The sequence below is a fragment of the Canis lupus genome, chromosome 24, assembly GCF_003254725.2.
Source record: "Canis lupus dingo isolate Sandy chromosome 24, ASM325472v2, whole genome shotgun sequence".
In the NCBI taxonomy this organism is placed as follows: Eukaryota; Metazoa; Chordata; class Mammalia; order Carnivora; family Canidae; genus Canis; species Canis lupus.
This window is the reverse complement of record NC_064266.1, coordinates 26,084,869-26,102,756: the sequence shown is the minus strand read 5'-3', so window position 1 is coordinate 26,102,756 and position 17,888 is coordinate 26,084,869.

Below are 17,888 nucleotides of genomic sequence, written 5' to 3'. Positions count from 1 at the left end.
GTGGGTGGGTGGGTGTGTCATCCAGGTACGAGACTCTGGGTCCTCAGTGAGGCCGGGCTAAGGAGTTAGACAGGCACCCTCAGCAGCCTCTTTGAAGGTCACTTGGTAGGAAGTGGGGATGGATAGGTCATGAGTGGTAGGAGGGCGCAGGGATGATGCAGGGCTCCGAGGAGGGGTGACATTCAGCATTGGCAAGAATTGGAAGAGTTACCCATCTGGGGTCCAGAGATGACGGTGATGCTCTGAATTCAAGGCACCTGGGGAAGGACCCAACCAGTGTTGGCTCTGAGAGGGTCGCATCTCCAGGAACATAGTGGGAGGACAGCATAGGCAGGAGGTCCAGAGGACATGTGAGAGTAAGGGGGGGTACAGGAGAGGACCCGAGCACCCCCCCGCCCTGCCCTGCTCGTGTGAAGTGGGTGGAGGAGGAAGCATAGTTAAGGAAGAACATGAAGAGGGCAGCCCGGGTGGCTCAGTGGTTTAGCGCCACCTTCAGCCCAGGGCCTGATCCTGGAGATCCAGATCAAGTCCCACGTCTGGCTTCCTGCATGGAGCCTGCTTCTCCCTCTGCCTGTCTCTGCCTCTCTCTCTGTCTGTGTCTCTCATGAATAAATAAATAAAATCTTTTTTTTTTAAAGGAAGAACATGAAGAGAAACAGGGCAGACAGACAGATCCTGGTCCAGACCCCTCCACATACTCCAGGGATGTGTGGGTGAAACTATGGAAGGATGGAAGGATAATGGATAGACAGACAGACAGGCAGATGAGGTGGGGACCAAGTTTAATCATGAATACACAAGTTTATACACACACACACACACACACACACGGTGAGGGAAAGAGAAAAACTCTAAACGCCTCAGAAACAAGAGAGAAAGCTGTGGACGAGGCAGCAGCTACACACACAGCAGGAGTGACCCCCACACAGAGTCCAATTCAATAAGTCTCCTCTGGAGGGCAAGAAGAAGCATGGCTAGGGGAGATGGAGCTGGGGGGCGGCAGGTAGTATGTCAAAGGAAAGTTTAAGAAGTCAAGGGGAGCGGAACCCACAGGCAGCAGGGGATGTAGGTGCATACACAGTTCCCCACAGACATAGCCCACAGGGCCCTGGCTCCCAGACTTCAGATGCTCACCTGCATGCACTGCAGACAGGTGAACGGGGCAACCCAAGGGGGTGAGGACAAAGCCCAAGAAAGCCCCAGAATGACACAGGGTGCCAATGACTCCCGCTGGCCTTGCAGCTCCACCCTCCCTACTGGCCTCGGCCAGTAGAGACCCCCAGCAGGAGATCTGGGGGAGAGTGGGAGAGTCAGCAGTCCCCTGGAGCTCAGGCTGTTGTGTCCCTCTCCACTTGAGGTGGCCTTCTCTATGAAGTTCTGGAAGCTTCTTTCAGTGTTAATGACTGCTCAGTGCCACTTACCCCTGGGCTCCTGCACCAGCCCTCATGGTTGCTTCCACCCACACCCCAGTACCTCTGTAAACACGCATTCCTCAAATACACTTCCTTCAAGGAGACATCTGCTCCCTGTTGGGACCTGTGAGGCAAGAATGGGAACAGGGATCAAAGGCGACTTCTGTTGTATATGGAAGGACTTCATTCTTTTACAAATATGGCTAAGTCCTTACATCACTCATGGAATTAAAAATTATTTGCAAAAAATGAGAAATGGAGCAAGAAGGGGAGAAAAACAAGAGAGCAGGGAAGATGAGGTCCACAGACACCTCTGCCCAGCCTCCCTTCGGTACAGACCCCAAGAGAAAGCAGACCCAGGCCCCCAAAGAGCCTGTGCCCCGGTGGGAAGGGACAAAGGCATGTGCTGTGGTTGATGCTCCCAGAGGGTGCTCGCTGGGTCCAGCAGGTCCTAAGGGATCCTCCCTCGTGCAGTGCAGAGTGGCTGAGCCAGGGCCAGAGCTGAGTGTGTAAGTGGTAAGCCTGGTGGGATGGGAACCAGGACAGGGCCCTGGAGAGCTTGAAAGCTCCATAGAGGCTGTTGGAAAAAACCCTCCCAAGGAAACATATGGAGCACGGCCTGAAAGGTGGAAGAAAACTGAGAGCACTCAGTGTCCCCAGGGGACAGCACAGGGGTCCCCGGAGGCAGAGAGAGAGTGAAGAGTGAAGTGGGCTGACCACATTTGTTGACAAGCAGGTGGGGGAATCTTGCCAAGATGTAGCAGGGGACTTAAGGTGAGAGTCCTTGACTGCAGAGCGTGTGTGGCAGGGGAGAAGAGAGAAAAGACCAGTGCCTACTGTTCCCCCCTCAGCTGTCTGTGGATAGAAGGAGAGAGAAGACAGGAAGGAGATAGGAACCTCACTTCTCAGGTAGGAAAGAGTGAGGGAATCCACCTGTCAAGAGGATCCAGGAAGAGGGGAGATGACAGCCATTGCCAGGGCAACGACACTGACCTTGAGAATGAGGAAGAGCCTGGGGACATGGTGAAAAGCCTGTGAGGAAAGAATCATGAAGAATTGGAAGCAGATTAGAGGTGGGAGTAGTGAGAAGGATGGGGCGGCCAGAATTCTGGCTCTGAAGAGGGGGCTGGCTCTGGTTAGAGGATGAAGAGTTTGGTCCTCACTTGGGGAGTCAGTGGTGCTGGTGGGACCACTAAGTGGAGGCACCAAGCAGACAGATGTGATCTGGGGAGTGAGCAGAAGAGACTGGGTTGGGGGGACTGAGGTGAGGCAGCATCTTGTGGAAGGGGCTTTTGAACCCTCAAGAAAAGACAACAAGCTCAAGAAATCTAAGAGGGAGAGAAGTAGCAGGAGGGCGCTGCAGTTATGAGAGCGTCAATGCTGGGAAACCAGGATGGAGAAAGGTCTAGAGAAGTAGCCCAGACACACACACACACACACACACATACACAAACACACACACACAATCCTCAGAGTGACTTAAGGTCTTGAGGCACCCTTATCACCCATCTTGTAGTGTAGTGAGTGATAACTGGTCTCTCTTCCCCCCTGGATTCAGTTCCTATAAGACACGGGCTGGGGTTTAGGGGCCTTTGTTCTCAGTGGAGACCCAGTGGGTACTTGGGGCAAGCTTGTTGGGAGATAGATGAATGGATGGGTAGATAAGTAGGTAGTTGGTTGGGGCATGGATAGGGGGATGGATGATGGGGGGATGGATGGTCCAGGCATCACAAAGTTGATAATGGGTCTGTGGCCGAGGCCCCTCAGAGGGAGAGTTGACAGGACAAGGGACAGGTGAAAGAGTAGGATGGTGTTAGAGAAAGGACTGGGGGCTCCTGAGGTTCCAGATAGTGGTGATGCTGAGCGCTAATGAGAGCAGAGAAGAAACACACATGGGGCTGGGGAGAGAAGGCACTGGGCTTAAGTGTGGGGGCCCAGTGCCCATGGCAGGAGAGAAAGAAAATTAGTAGAGTCTGAATGGCAGAGGGACACTGGAATATATATGCAAAGAACTCTGACTGCATCCAGGGAGCGGCTGAAATAGAAGAAGGATGCAGGGCGGGGACCTGGGGGCAGCACAATGGGAGATGTGTGAAGCAGGAAGAGTCAGGGAAGGAAGACCACCAGGATAGACAGATCCTAGAACACAGCTCAACAAATATGTTTTGGATAAACAGACAAGTAGATGGATGAAGAGTCACTGAGAATGACAGAGAGCATGGAACCCAATGGTGACCCACCTCAGAGAGAGAAGCACGATGCCACCTGCAGACCTCTGTGTACTCATGAGCACATGGTAAGGCACAGTGAAAGCAGAAAGTTTTACAAGCTTGGGAAAAAGAGATGGAACTGAGGGGGCGAGCTGTGCATACACACACACACACACACACACACACGCCTGCAGAAATTACGCACACAAACTCAGAGCAAAATTGAATGCTTCTCAGGAGAGTGGGAAAGAGTACAGCTGAGCGAGCGACATGAAGACAACAGCAAGAGGAGAACAATGAGGGATAACTTGAAAAATGAGAAAATAACAAAGAAGAAGGGAGGAGACCTTGGAGAACTGAAAGGCAGGCAGACAGAGACACAAGCATGTTCCTGAGCACATGCTCTAACATACACGTGTTTGCTCCTGGGACATGCTAAGGATGTCCTTGTGGGCAGATGCACAGTGGCTGGGAGGACGTGCGGATGGAGGAGACGATGGAGGAGCCACACGCACACTCAGGAGCCACATCCATCAGGAAATCAGTGTTGCAATCAAATTAGGGTAGTCTGAGGAGCTTTCCTCTCTCTGGGGCATTTTCTCAGGTGTTGAGCCCCTGATGGGACCTTTACTGATGCCCATTCAGAGTGGGGAACGGGCAACATGCACACACACATGCAAGCACACATGCACTCAAGAATGAGGGCCAAATGCAAACAGAAGTGGGGAAGATGAAGCAGAAGGAGTGAGGCAGGGAAGGAGACAGAGTTCTCTGAGGCCCCACGAGGCAGGTGAATATACAGACAGGCTGCAGTGGCTGAGAACCTAGAGCAGAGGGAACCAGAAGGAGATGCACATTAGTTCAGTACAGCCTTATCTGTAATGACAGACTAGAAACTACCAGAATGTCCATCCTTGAAGGAAGGGTGAAGTAGACGCCAGTGCAGCCCTCCTCTAAAACCCTGTGCAGTGGAGGAAAAGAACTGACTGCAAGATACATGCTAAGAGGGAAAATAGGACCCTCAGAGAGCTGTTGAGTGTAAGAGCTCACTGGAGAATAATATTCACAGTATGAGGCAATTTCTTTTAAGAACAAAGACAACAGTGTTCTGAATACTGTTCACCAAACCATACTCTGCATTTTTTAAAGGAATATATATGCTTCCATTTCCAACTGTTCGTTGATTTTTGTGTACTGAGTTTGTACCTTGTGACCTTATAAACTCACTTCATAGTTTTAGGAGCTTTTTTGAAGGTTTTTATAAGTCTCTATGTAAATAATAATGTCATCTGCTAATAAAGACAGATGACATCTTCCTCTCCACTCTGTATGTTCTTTTATTTCTTTTTCCTGCCCTATCACACAGGCTAGGACTTCCACTATGATGCTGAATGGGAGTGGTGAAAGTAGTGTCCTTGCCATATTCTCGATCTTGGTGAGGAAAGCTGTCTTTCACCCCTGAGTATGAGTTTAGCTGCTCTTTAGGATAGTATGTGTGATTAATTTTTTCCTACTCATTTGATAACTCTGGTTTCCACCTGGGAAAGAATTGAGTACCAGAATGTAGGATGAGGAGAACAGTGGAAGAGTCTTTAATTTCATAGGCAATGTTTTAATCTTCCAGGAAGACAATGTATTTGTATATCACTGGTGAGACTGAAAAGTAATATTTATTTTTTAAAAAATAGAGAAGGGGTGGCAGAAAGGAGAGAAAGGGACCACTGGTGAAGAACAAAGAGGAAGAGGAAATCCACCTTCCATCTGTCTGTTCATTCTTCCTCCCTACTTAGCCCCAAACATCTCCTAGCTTCCCCCCTCACACCCCTTCTTTTCTGGAAAAGAAATCAGATGCAGGGTTCAGTCTGGTGTGGAGAAAGGCACCCAAACCAAGCCATGCCCAGCTGTGCCTGGGGGAGAGCTCCTGTAAAATGATGGGAATGTGATGGGATATGGGCAGAGAGCTTCATCAAAAAGGGATATGGTGCCTTATTCTTGAAAGATGGGTTTGGAAAGGGGAGGGAAAGAGGCCATTGTAGCCTTGCTGACAATGATAAGAAACCTGAAGGATATCCATGAGGTACTCTCCACTGGGATAAGTAAGAGAAAAGAGACTGTGGATCTAGCAAACAAGAGGCTGGTAGAGAGGGCTTTGCCTGAGCATCAGGGTGGGTACAGAGAAAGTGGAGGCATCAAAGCTAAGCCAAGATTTAAGCTCTCCAACTCTTCTGAAGATGTAAGAAGAGTGAACAAGAGTGAGATGGGGAAAGATGAAGTGTTTCTCCTCTAGTTAGAAGTGACCCAGCTGGGCAGCCTGGTGGCTCAGCAGTTTAGTGCTGCCTTCAGCCCAGGGACCTGATCCTGGAGACCTGGGATCGAGTCCCACGTCAGGCTCCCTACATGGAGCCTGCTTCTCCTTCTGCCTGTGTCTCTGCCTCTGTGTGTGTGTGTGTGTGTGTGTCTCATGAATAAATAAATAAAATCTTAAAAAAAAAAAAGAAGTGACCCAGCTTAGAGGAGCTTGGAAAGAAGGGAGAGAACACCCATGGCCAGGGCAACCATGTTGGCCATGAAGATGAGGAGGGACATGGAGGAGGACTGGAGGGAGATGCTGGAGAAAGAATTGGGAAAGAAAGAAAGAAAGAAAGAAAGAAAGAAAGAAAGAAAGAAAGAAAGAAAGAAAGAAAGAAAGAAGAAGGAAGGAAGGAAGGAAGGAAGGAATGAGAAGGAAGGAAAGAAGGAGGAAGGAAGAAGTGAAGGAAGAAGAAGAGAAAGAGAAAGAAAGAAAGAAAGAAAGAAAGAAGAAAGAAAGAAAGAAAGAAAAGAAAAAAGAAAATGGAACTAAATTGAAAATGGAGAGGAAGGGAAAAGAGAAGGTGATGTCTGGATTTCTGGTCTTAAAGATGAGAAGTGGGCACAAAGGATGAAGGTGAGGACAATTAGGAAGTTGATCCTATCTTGGTAAGTCTGTGATGTTGCTCGGGCATCTGAGTGGGGCTGAGGGGTCGCTGAATATACGTGAGGGAGATTCTGAGTGGAGGGGGTGGTCTCTGGAGCCTTGGGCATGGACGGCATGGTGCAGGAGAACTCATGGAAGGGGAAAAGCAGACTGCAGCCCGGGGAGCACAATTCTAGAGATTTGGAAGGAGGAAGGTCTGAAAAAGTGGCCAAAGCAAATAAGATGGATGTCACACACACCCCTCCCCCAAACATACACAGTGTAGTGACCACAGTGACATAGATTCTTAAGCCAAAGGCAGGCGCCAAACCGCTGAGCCACCCAGGCATCCTGACATAGATTCTTGGAACAGCCCCATCACACATCTTCTAAACCAATGATAATTGGTCTGTATTCTCTCTGGACTCTGAGCTTCTGTAGGACATGGTTTTAGGAACTTCATGCTCAGCATAGACCTAGTAGGTGCTCAGGGCAAGTTTGTTGATTGGGTAGATGGATGGATTGACAAATAGGTGGATGGATGGATGGATGGATGGATGGATGGATGGATGATGAATGCAGTGGTCCAGGCTTCAGTTTTCTGGGCCCAGGCTGAGACAAGGCTGATATGACAGTGGGGGGTGGGGGCTGCTGAGCAGCTTTTGGGGAAAGATTCTACAGGAAAGAAAACAGATGGGCTGTGGGCGGCAGGAGAGTGAAGACTCAGATGACTCGGGGCTCCTGGCTGCGGACCCAGGCAGGCAATGACAGCGCTAATGAGAACAGGGAGAGAAACCCATTAGAGGTGTGGAAATGATGTGGTGAGCTTGTCTTATGCTGGGTTTGAAGTATCAAAGCCAGCTGGGGACTGGCTCTGAGTTTTCAACTCATGAACAAAAAGGGAGTGTGGCCTGCAGGGCTGTCAGCACCAAGGGCAGAATAAGCACATGCAGAAGAGGAGTGGAGTCCAGTGCACACGCTGGGGGTCCCAGGGTGTGAAGGTAGGTGGAGGGAGAGGAGAGAAGAAGACAAGCAGTAGATAGCAGACAGCCATGCACTTACACAACACACACATAACACCAAGGACTGGCCCAGGTCTTGGCATGAAGCAAGTGTTTAATAAACCTCTTGTGGATGAATCAACAAATAAATGGACAAAGTGTGAATGACAGTGACCCAGAGACTGAGAGCCACCTCAGCCTAAGCCCCAGAGGGAAAGATGTGAGAGACTGACAGATGTTCACACACACACACACACACACACACACACGCAAGTTAGAGTGTCACAAGAAAAGAGCATAATTTCACAAGCCATGGAAAGAGAGAGCTAAGAGGAAAGGTCAGCCAGCATGAGTGCATGCACATGCACCCACACATAGCACAAACGCTCACAGATTCAGCACGAAAATTCAACAAGCTTCCTTTATAGAAATAACAGAAATGTGGCTTTGCCCAAAGGCAGTGAAGAAGGGAGAAAGGGACCCTCACACAGACAGCAGGGACACAGAAACAGGCACAGTGTGCACAAATACTCACATCCTCACTCACTGGAATAGAATCTGGCACTTGTCAGATGATGGATGGATGGATGGATGGATGGATGGATGGATGGATGGATGGATGGCAGGCATAATCTAGAGAGGAGAACACATGTGAATCACACAACACACACCTAAACTATCTAACATAGCATCTACCACAAGGTATTTAAATATGGGATAACTTCATAAAATTATAAATTAACAAAGGAGTGAATGAATGGAGCAAATCAGAAATTTGATCAAAACCCATTAAGTGAGAGAGACAGACATGTAACCCATGGTGGGACAGACACAGTTGCACACACACAAAGGTGTGGATATGAATTCACACTCACACACACAGAATGCTCCACTCTCAAGGGGAAGACCACACCTGTGAAGGTTCAGAGAGAACTCAGAAGCTAGGAAAGAATGAAGAAGCACAGTAGAGCAGGGCAGGGAGGCAGAGGGCTGGAATGGAGGCTGCAGAGATGAGAGCTGTCAAGGAACAGACCTGACGGGACTTGGTCTCCAATCAGATTCATGCATGTCACCCATGAATATTTACCAAGCAACTACTATGAGCCAGACACTGTTGAATGAGAAAATTACAGCAGAGAACAGAACAGACTCAGCCCCTGCTCTCCCAGAATGGACCTCCCAGTACAGAAGGCAGAAAAAAATCCCATGTAAATTAAGGAGACCATTTCTGATATTGATAAGAGCTAGAAGGAGCATAAGGCAGGGTGGTAAGACAGAGCTCTCGGGGGAGTGGAGGGGTACTTCAGAAAGGATAATTAGGTAAAGCCTCCCTGATGTGGTGAATCTGAGCTGAGAACTGAGGAATAGGGAGGAAGGAGGCAGCCTTGTGAATTTCTGGGAGAAGGGGTTTCCAGGATGAAAGAGCTGCAAAGCTAAAGTCCTGAGACAAGAATGAGCTTGGCATGTTGGAGGGCTAGCAGGGAGGTCGGTGGGGCTGGAGCTGAGTGAGTAAGAGGGAGAAGTGGCAGGAGGTATAGCTGGAGATGTGGTCAGGGCCACACATGTCAGACTTTGTAGGCACGAAGCTTCGGTTTCATGGTCAACATAATGGGAAACCACTGGAAGGTTTTAAGCAGGTAGTGGTCTGATTCAATCTAAGACCCTTCTGGTTTGTGGATGGAGAATGAATTGAACACAGGAGTAGCAGCAGGAATCCCAAGGAGAAGTCTGGGCTGTTGTCCCAGAGAAGCCATGGGGGCTTAAGTTAGGATGGAATAGCCGGAGTGAAGAAAACAAAATACATTTGAGATCTTTGGGAAGTTTGGTCAGTGGGACTTACCAGTGTATTAAGCATGAATAGGTATGAGTGATGAAGGCAACAAGGGACTCCAGGATGACTTTTTAGGGAGTTAAGATGGTATCATTTACTGATATGGGGAAGGAGCAAGTTTGTGGGGGAGATAGAACAATTTCAGCTTTAAACACAGCAAGTTTGAAAGGCCTTTTGGGCATCCAACTAGAGATGTTGAATGGACAGTACAGTCTGGAGTTCAGGGGGAGCTAAAGGTTGTGAGTCACCAGCAAATAAAGAGTATGTCCAACGATTTAACCAGATGAGATCCCCTAAGGAGAGTGTGTAGATGAAGAAGAGAAGGGAGCCATTTGGAGACTGGGGGAATTGGAAGGATCCAGCTGAAGAGCCAAGAAGGAAAAACAGAATGTCTTATCATGAAAGCCAAGAAAAGTGAATGCTCCAAAACTGAGGAAGTTCTTGACCACATGCAATATTGCTGATGGGGCAAGGAAAGTGGGGACTGAGAACTGACCATTGGATCCGACAAGACAAAAGCACTGGTGACCTTGCCAAGAGCAGTGTCAGTAGCGAAGTAGGGATGAAAGGTTAATTAGCAGGGGTTAAAGAAAGAATTGTTAGAGGCTGATTTCCAAGGTCTTGTTGAGATCAAAGCATGAAATGAGAAAATGAGATGGGATGACAACAGATGATGGCTGGCTGGGGAGTGCGATGGCTTGAAATTGGGGTTTCAGATCCAAGCTGTTATTGGGTGACAAGGTCAAAGATGTGGTCATGGTTGAGGTCAAGTAGAGGACAAGATTGTCAGCACTTGGGAGGTCAAGACCATGGTATTGGCTACACCAACCAGTGGTTGTGAAGTCATCAAAGATGGCCATAGGACTAGGAATAGAGAGAGAATAAAACAGGAAATACAGTCCTCAGTGACTGAGGGGGCCCAGTGGGAGATTGGCAAATGACCGACTAATGAGAAGCACTGGTAGAGTAAGCAAAGAAGAGTCAAGTGTGATTTGAGGGTACCACCCTCCATAGTAGGGCACATAGTGATCTTACTAACCCAGGTGAGGCTGGAGGAGCATATGTTGGGGAAGATGCTGAGTTCACTTTGGGACACATGGGGTGGCAGGTGCCAAGGGACACCCAGATGGAAGCATCTAGGAAATGCCTGTACAGATCTAAGGCTCAAAATCATGATTAGGCAGGAGAGAGAAACTCAAAGGTCATCAGCATTTGAGTGGTCATCGAAACAGAGGGCAGGGAAACCGGTAGAGGGAGAACTGAAGACTGGGGACACAGACCTGAGGGTGAGAGACAGTGGCAAGTCTGAAGCAGGGCCCTTGTCTCAGGTTTGGGTAATGGTTGTGCCAGTTACTGAAGTGAGGGAGGTGGGGGAGGGACTAAGCTTGGTGGATGCAAGTCCAAGGCTCATCAGGAGCATGCTTGATTTGAGTTGCCCATAGACTTCCACATGAGGTGTCCAGAGGCAGGTGGGTGCAAGAGTCTGGTGACCGGGCCCCGGCTGGCAGTCGTCTGCATAAAGCTGGTGTTCAAGTCACGAGACTGGATGAATCAAGATTCCCAAGGAATCGAGAGACAGAGACAGTGAGATATCCAAAGACATCCATTAGCTCACCAACATTTCAACACTCACAAGGGGGTTCTCCAGCTTTTCTCCAGCAGCCAGTCCTGGAAGCACAGGAGGGGAGATGGAGCTGGGTGTCCTGGAAGCAGAGAACAGACTTGAAATGCTGCTGAGAGTTCCAGTAAAATGTACGTGTCCCTTAAACTGGTGGCTTGGAGGTGGCACCACTGATGTCCTGGGATGGGGTTGCTGATGGTAGCACATCCTGGAGGAAATGGACTACCGGGGGCAATTCTTTCCCTAAACTTTCACAAGGAGAGAGGAAGGAGTAGCTGGGGGAGAGACAGAGTCCAGGGAGGAAAATTTTCTGAGATGGGAGAGATGTGCACGCTGACTGGAGGGATCCAAAATTTTTCAAAGGGTAGCCATCCTTCCAACATGTTTAACAAGCACTGCCTTACAGACAAAGTGGGGCAAGGAGGCAGCAGGGACTCAGAGGAGGGCTAGGAAGAGAAGAATGGTGTGCCCACTGGGTCATTCGTTCGTTCATTCAGAAAATCTTTAATAACAACTACCCATTTAATCCTTCATCACGGCTCCGGATTGTGAGCCTGGCCCTGCCGTAACAGCTTTTCAAAATTCTTCTAATCCTCGAGACACCCCATGAGGAACGTGACGTGGGCGGCTTTGTTTACAGACCAGGGGACTTGGGAAGGTGACAGGTGTTTGAGCAAGAAGTAGAGGGGTGGGCGCAGAGGTGGGGGGCCGGGAAGGGGCCCGGAGGGAGAGTCAGCAGGAAGCAGAGACAGATGGCAGTGGGCGGTAGGAGCTGGAGGAGTCAGAGTCGACTCCCGGCTCCTGGCTGCAGCCGGTGGGAGCTAATGAGAACAGGAGAAAAACATGTTTGGGGGCTACGGAGGCAAAGTGGGTGAGGGGGTGTTTAGAGGCATCTGTGGAAAGGCCTAGCTGGTGCTGGCATGTGTCTCGATCCTTGCAGACTGCAGGGAGTCCAGGACACCGGGCAGGGGGACGTACTGTCCAAGGAGAAGGTACGGAGTGAGGGCACGAGGTGCTCAGGGCAAGACAGGAGCTGCAGAAAAGACAAAGACCCTGAGATCCTTTAGACTTGGAGAGAAAAAATGCTTAACCCATAAGCATCTTATATCACTTAGAAGATGTCTCTGGAACCGGACAGCATGGACAAATCCCACCTCCACTATTTGTTTGCTGTGTAACCTGGAACAAGTCACTTAATCTCTCCGAGACTTGGTTTCTCCACCTGTAAAATGGAGATAATAACGTGTCATTTTATGCAGTACTTACTGCCTGCCACAGTTTCCGGCCGGCAGTAAGCACTACATAAAATTAGGTGTTGTCCTTGTTATAGGCTATCTTACTCTACCCTTGAGCACCTGTAGCCTTTGGAGAGACACACACAAAAAGAACAATGATGTGACTCGAGGTTTGTTTTGACAGCCACACTTATGAGAGAACACAGGGAGGGGTCCACTTCCAAATAGGGGGTCAGGAAAGGCTTTAGTGAAAGGGGGCGGTGGCGCGGCAGATGGTCACTTGAACTGGACGTTTTGGGATGCATACAAGTTAGCCAGGTGGAGAAGGAAGGCTTATGCCTTATTTCAGCTACCCTCCAGCATCCCCCCAGCGCCTGGCCTGTGCCAGAGGGGTGAGGCCGAAGCTCCGGGGAAGAGCAGTGCATCTGGCCAGAGCCTGTGTCACTCCCAGGCTGGTGGGGGAGGCAGATCCAGTAGAAATGGAGTTGAACCTTGAACAATGTAGGGATTAGGGGCGCCCACCCCTGCACAGTCAAAAATCATATATAACTTTTGACTCCCCTCCAAATTTAACTACAAATAGCTAGCTTCCTTTGGACCAAATCCTTACCAATAACGTAGATACCAATTAACGCACATTTGGGAGTTCAATGTATTATATACTGAATTCTTGCAATCAAGTAAGTTAGAGGGGAGAAGAGTTATCAAGAAAATCATAAGGAAGAGAAAATAACACAGTACTACAATGTATTTATCCCCAAAAATCTGCATTTAAGTGGACCATGCAGTTCAAATCTGAGTTATTCAAGGGTCAGCTGTAGATTGGTAGGGAACCGCAGGGATGGGGATCGCCAGGGCTCACGGGAGCCCCCAGGCAGGACGCTCATGTGGGGCCGACAGGCGGAGCACCGCGAGGGAGCAGAAGGAGGGAGTCAGGTAAATGGGATGGGGGGGCGGCTCGCAGCCCACGCCAGGGGACAACTGCAGCCAAAGCCTTCAAGGGGGGCACGCTGTGCCGCTAAAGGCCGCTTGTGTCCCCAGCCTTCCCTCCCCCACCTCCACTGCCCACGGGTCTCCATGGTTTCTCTCACCCACTCATTCCCTGCCTATCTAAGTGACACATTGGAAGGGCGGCACCTGGGTGGACCCACCCCCTGCCCTCCCCCGACTGTTGCCCAGCCCCTCCCACCGCCTTCACTGTCCTTCCTGTTCGCTTGCTGTCAGAGGGCTTGTCACCAAACTCCACCACTGCAACAGGATCACTCCCTTGCTCCACAACCTTCACTTGGCCCACAGGGCAAAACCCAGAATTCCTCCTGGCTGCTCTCACCTCTGGGGCCAGAGGAAGCCAGACCATCTCTGGGTCCCCCGTTCTGACACAGGAGAGGCCTCAGCTCACATTTGACTAAATGACGGGCTGGCTGTCTCTATTTGGGGTGCAGTTCTGACTCCCCCACACCCCCTCCACCCACACACTTGCCACAAACACACACTCCTCTCTGTTTCCGTCTTCTGTGTGTGTGTCTCACTTGCTCAGTCTCTCCCTGTCTCCCTCTGGCACCGACACCACTCCCTGACTCTCTCTCATCTCTTTGTGTGTCCCTCTCTCTCTCCCTGTGTCTCTAGGTCTCTACGACTCTCTCTATGTCTGTTTCTCCCTGGATCACTGATACCCTTTGGTTCTCTCCTTCTCTTCCTCTGTCTTCCTTTCTGGCTCTTTGTTGCTCCTTCCCTCTGCCTCTATCTCCGGGTGTCTGCCTCTCTGCCTCTGTGGTCCCGGTTTGCACCGACCAAACGCCCTCAGCAGGGCAGGCTCCCTGCCAGCCTGTCAGGCTCCTGGGCTCTCTGCTGAGGGTCTTTCTCCCACCCACTCCCCAACTTTTGTTTTCTCTTCCTCACGGCCTTCTCTGGGGTTGAATTCAACGTCCTTCCAACCCAAGGGCCAGTCCTGCTGTGTCTGGAGTACGCACGCTCACATGTGCAATCGTCTCTGACCATCCGTCTGTCTGCCTGGCTCAGGCCTTTTCTCCAAGTTGTTCTGAGTCACTCATTCAGATGCCAGCAAGGGGGCACCTGCCACGTCACGGATCAGGACCCCCAGTCCCTGAGGAGAGACACAGTGACAAGAACAACCATGGTACGGTTAGAGCACATGCCCACGGAGCCCTGGCCATGCGCTAGGCCCTCTTCTAAGCCCTTGCTTGCATTCTTCAGCCCTCCTTCTGCTTCTGTCTCATACTTGAGGAAACTGAGGCAATGGGGGGGGGGGCGTGGCAAGGCCCAGCAAGCAGTAGTTACCTCCAATACCCCAGGCTCTGGAATCCACACTCAGAGCCCCTCCAAGTACCCCTCCCTCCCCCCACCCTCTCACCCTCCTCCCCCGAAAAGAAGGAGCCTCAGAGACTGCAAGCCCCACATCTGCCCCCCTGCTCCCAGCATGCCCAGCCCCTTGGGACACAGAAGTCACCACAGGCTAATGGAGGGGCCCTATGAAAGTCCAGGCTGTTCCAAAGCCAAGGCTGGGCCAGGTGCAGGGGTGGGGGTGGAGGAGGTACTTCCGGGAGAGGTTCTGGGGACCTAAGTGACAGGAAGCCGGGACAGTGCAAGAGTGGGTGTTGGAAGGCAAGTGTCAAGTGGGGGCCCTGCTGGGTGCTGACAGCAGGTGACTGGTGGGGCCAGGGGAGACCCCAGATGGCTGCTCAGAGGGGAGTGGGGGGCAGGGAGGTCCCTGAAGCAGGGACCAGGGAGGGAGCTGGGGCAGAGTCGGCCTGGGACTCCTGGAAACTTCAGCAGCTGTACACACACACACACACACACACACACACACACACACGTGCACACCCAGGCCCAACGCAGAGCCTGGAGCTGGGGAAGAAGTTGTGTGTGGAAGAGAGAAGAGGGGGGAAAGAGAGAGGAAAAAGCATGTGAACAGCCCCTGATTCGGGCAGAGAAGAGGGGAGAGGCAGCCTGGTGGCACCAGCACTAACCAGCGCATGGAGCGCTTGCCGCAGGCCCGGCTCTGCGCTAAGCATTCTTCACATGATCCATCACATTTGTGCTTAAGAACTCCTATTATCCCCATTTTGCTGGTGAGGACACTCAGGCTACCAGGAGTGTCACTAGTCTGAGGACCAGTAAGATGTGAGCCAGGTGTCAGACACCAAAGTCCAGCGGCTCATCCTCTGTGTCCTACGAGCGTCAGAGCCCGAGCAGGAATGGAGCCGAGGGCCCTAGAGGCAGCGGAGAGGGTCCAACAGTGAGACGGAGGGACCTGGAGGGAGACAGCTTTGTTCTCAGCGGGAAGCAGCCTGGGCCTAGGGGAGAGGCTGGGAGGCTCCAGGCCGCCCCACTCCCTCTGCTCCCCTATGCCTGCTCCCAGCCCTTACAGGGGTGAGACGAGAGGCAGGCCCTCAGTGCCCAGGCCCCTGCTCCTCCGCCACCCTCGTCTCGCAGGCTGCTCAAGGAGACCCTCCAGAAGCACTGCCCGGCTTCCTGCTTTCCCTCGCTGGTGGAAGGTGTGCTGTCCACCTGCATTATCCTACCCCGATCCCAACACCATCCTCTAGCTCTTTCCTTCCTTCTTAGGGAACCAGAGAACAAAGAGGTAGGAAAAGGAACGGAAGGACAGACGGACAGATGCGAGGAGGCCCCCAGCACGGTGGGTCCTGCATCTAGAGGGAAGCAGCTGGACAGAGACAGAGAAGGGAGGGGAGGGGACGTGGGGTCTCTCTCTCCCCCACCCCTTTTCTTCCTGCTCACTTTCTCTGTCTATCTAGCTTTCTCTCTCTCTCTCTCTCTCTCTCTCCTCTCTACACACACACACACACACACACACACACACACACACACACACACGATACAGCCCCAGAGCAAAAGGGGAAGATGGGAGGAAGGTAGGAGACTGTCAGACAGACAGACCTTCCCAGACAAAGACATTCCGACCGTTCAGCTGGGCTGACAAAGACACCTGGGGGGTGTCCCGAGTGGGGGCCCCCCAAATGCTTTTGAAGGAACGAATGAATGAGATTCCAATGAAATCGAGGGCAGAGAAAGACACACCCAGGGGGAGAAAAGATTCATAGGCACAGGGAAGAGACTGGAAAAAGACCCGCAAAATTAGCAGTGGTTTCTTTCTGCCTGGGAAGCGGGATTACAGGGGATTTTTATTTTATACTCTTCCACACCTTCTTTTTGGTATTTCCACCTTTCCTGCAGTGAACACATATGAGTTCTGAGACCAAAGGAAAACAATACATGTCTTTTCTAAAAGAAAGGAAATGTCCACAGAGGGAGATCGAGGCTGCCAGGGCTGCCAGGGCAGCGAGGGTGAGGGAGGGGACGGAGCCAATACACACGCTCACACACGCTCACACACACTTGCCCCCAGGCCCACACACAGGCTCTTACACACTCACATGCACCTACTCATGTACACATACACACAGACACACACACACAACCCATTCCTTCCGCTCACAGAGGAACAACCAGAGTGAAATTCCAGAAATCTCTGAGGGAGGAAGAGGGCAGAGAAGGAAAGAAAGAGGCAGACAGGGAATACTGGAGATGGATGAACAGACAGACACACAGACCCAGCACAGGGCATGACTCAGCGTGGATGCTACCCATGGCGCCTAACACCCTCACTATTCTTATGGTGGTTGTGGTTATAACTTTAATGGGCTTTTCTTACTATAAAGGTAATAAAGCAATTTGTGCTTCTGGCAGACAACTTTTTTTCTTAAAGATGTTCTGTATTTTTGAATGAGCAAAAGAACTTATGAACGAAAGTGACCAACAGAGACCAAACTGTGAGGAAGCCAGAGAGGAGGCTGGCAAGGCAAGAGCCGCGTGGAGGGATACACACATGTGCACACGTGACACGTGTGCGTGCGCGCGCACACACACACACACAGGATGGGGCAGGAGCAAGACGGCAGTTCAAAAAGGCTGCAGAAAGAGGGAGGTGGCAAGCAGATAGACAGGCAAATGGGCGTCCAGGGAGCCAGACACATGGACACACACTCCCAACATGTACCCCAAGGAGCTCACAGAGTGGGGGCAAAATTCAGTGAGACGCTATCCCATAGATACACCCCTCCCAGTCTGCAGAGTGAGTCGAATGAATGAATGAATGAATGAATGAATGAACGAATGAATATCAGTGTGGATGGAATACCCAGGACAGGGCAGGGGTGATGCCCCCAGAGACAGAGGGACAGGCTGTGAGAGGCACAGAGCAGGCCTCAGAGACCCACCAGGGAGTGACAGCCATAGGTGGGAACAGAGTGCGAGACAGAGAGGGTGCCCCAGGTACAGCCCAGTGCAGGGTCCACTCCCCAGTATGCTCCCAGGGAATCCTCCTCTTGGGAAATGGGACTTCTATTGTTTCTCCAGTGCTTCTCCGTATTATCTAAACTTTCTATTGTGAAGATGGATGCATTACCTTTGAGATCAGGAAAAAATATGTGCCTTGAAAGAAAAAGAAAAAAGGGGACCTGGGTGGTTCAGTTGATTGAGCATCTGCCTTCAGCTCAGATCACGATCCTGGAGTCCTGGGATGGTGCCCTGCATCAGGCTCTCTGCTCCGCAGGGAGCCTGCTTCTCCCTCTGCCTGCGGATCCCTCTGCTTGTGCTCTCTCT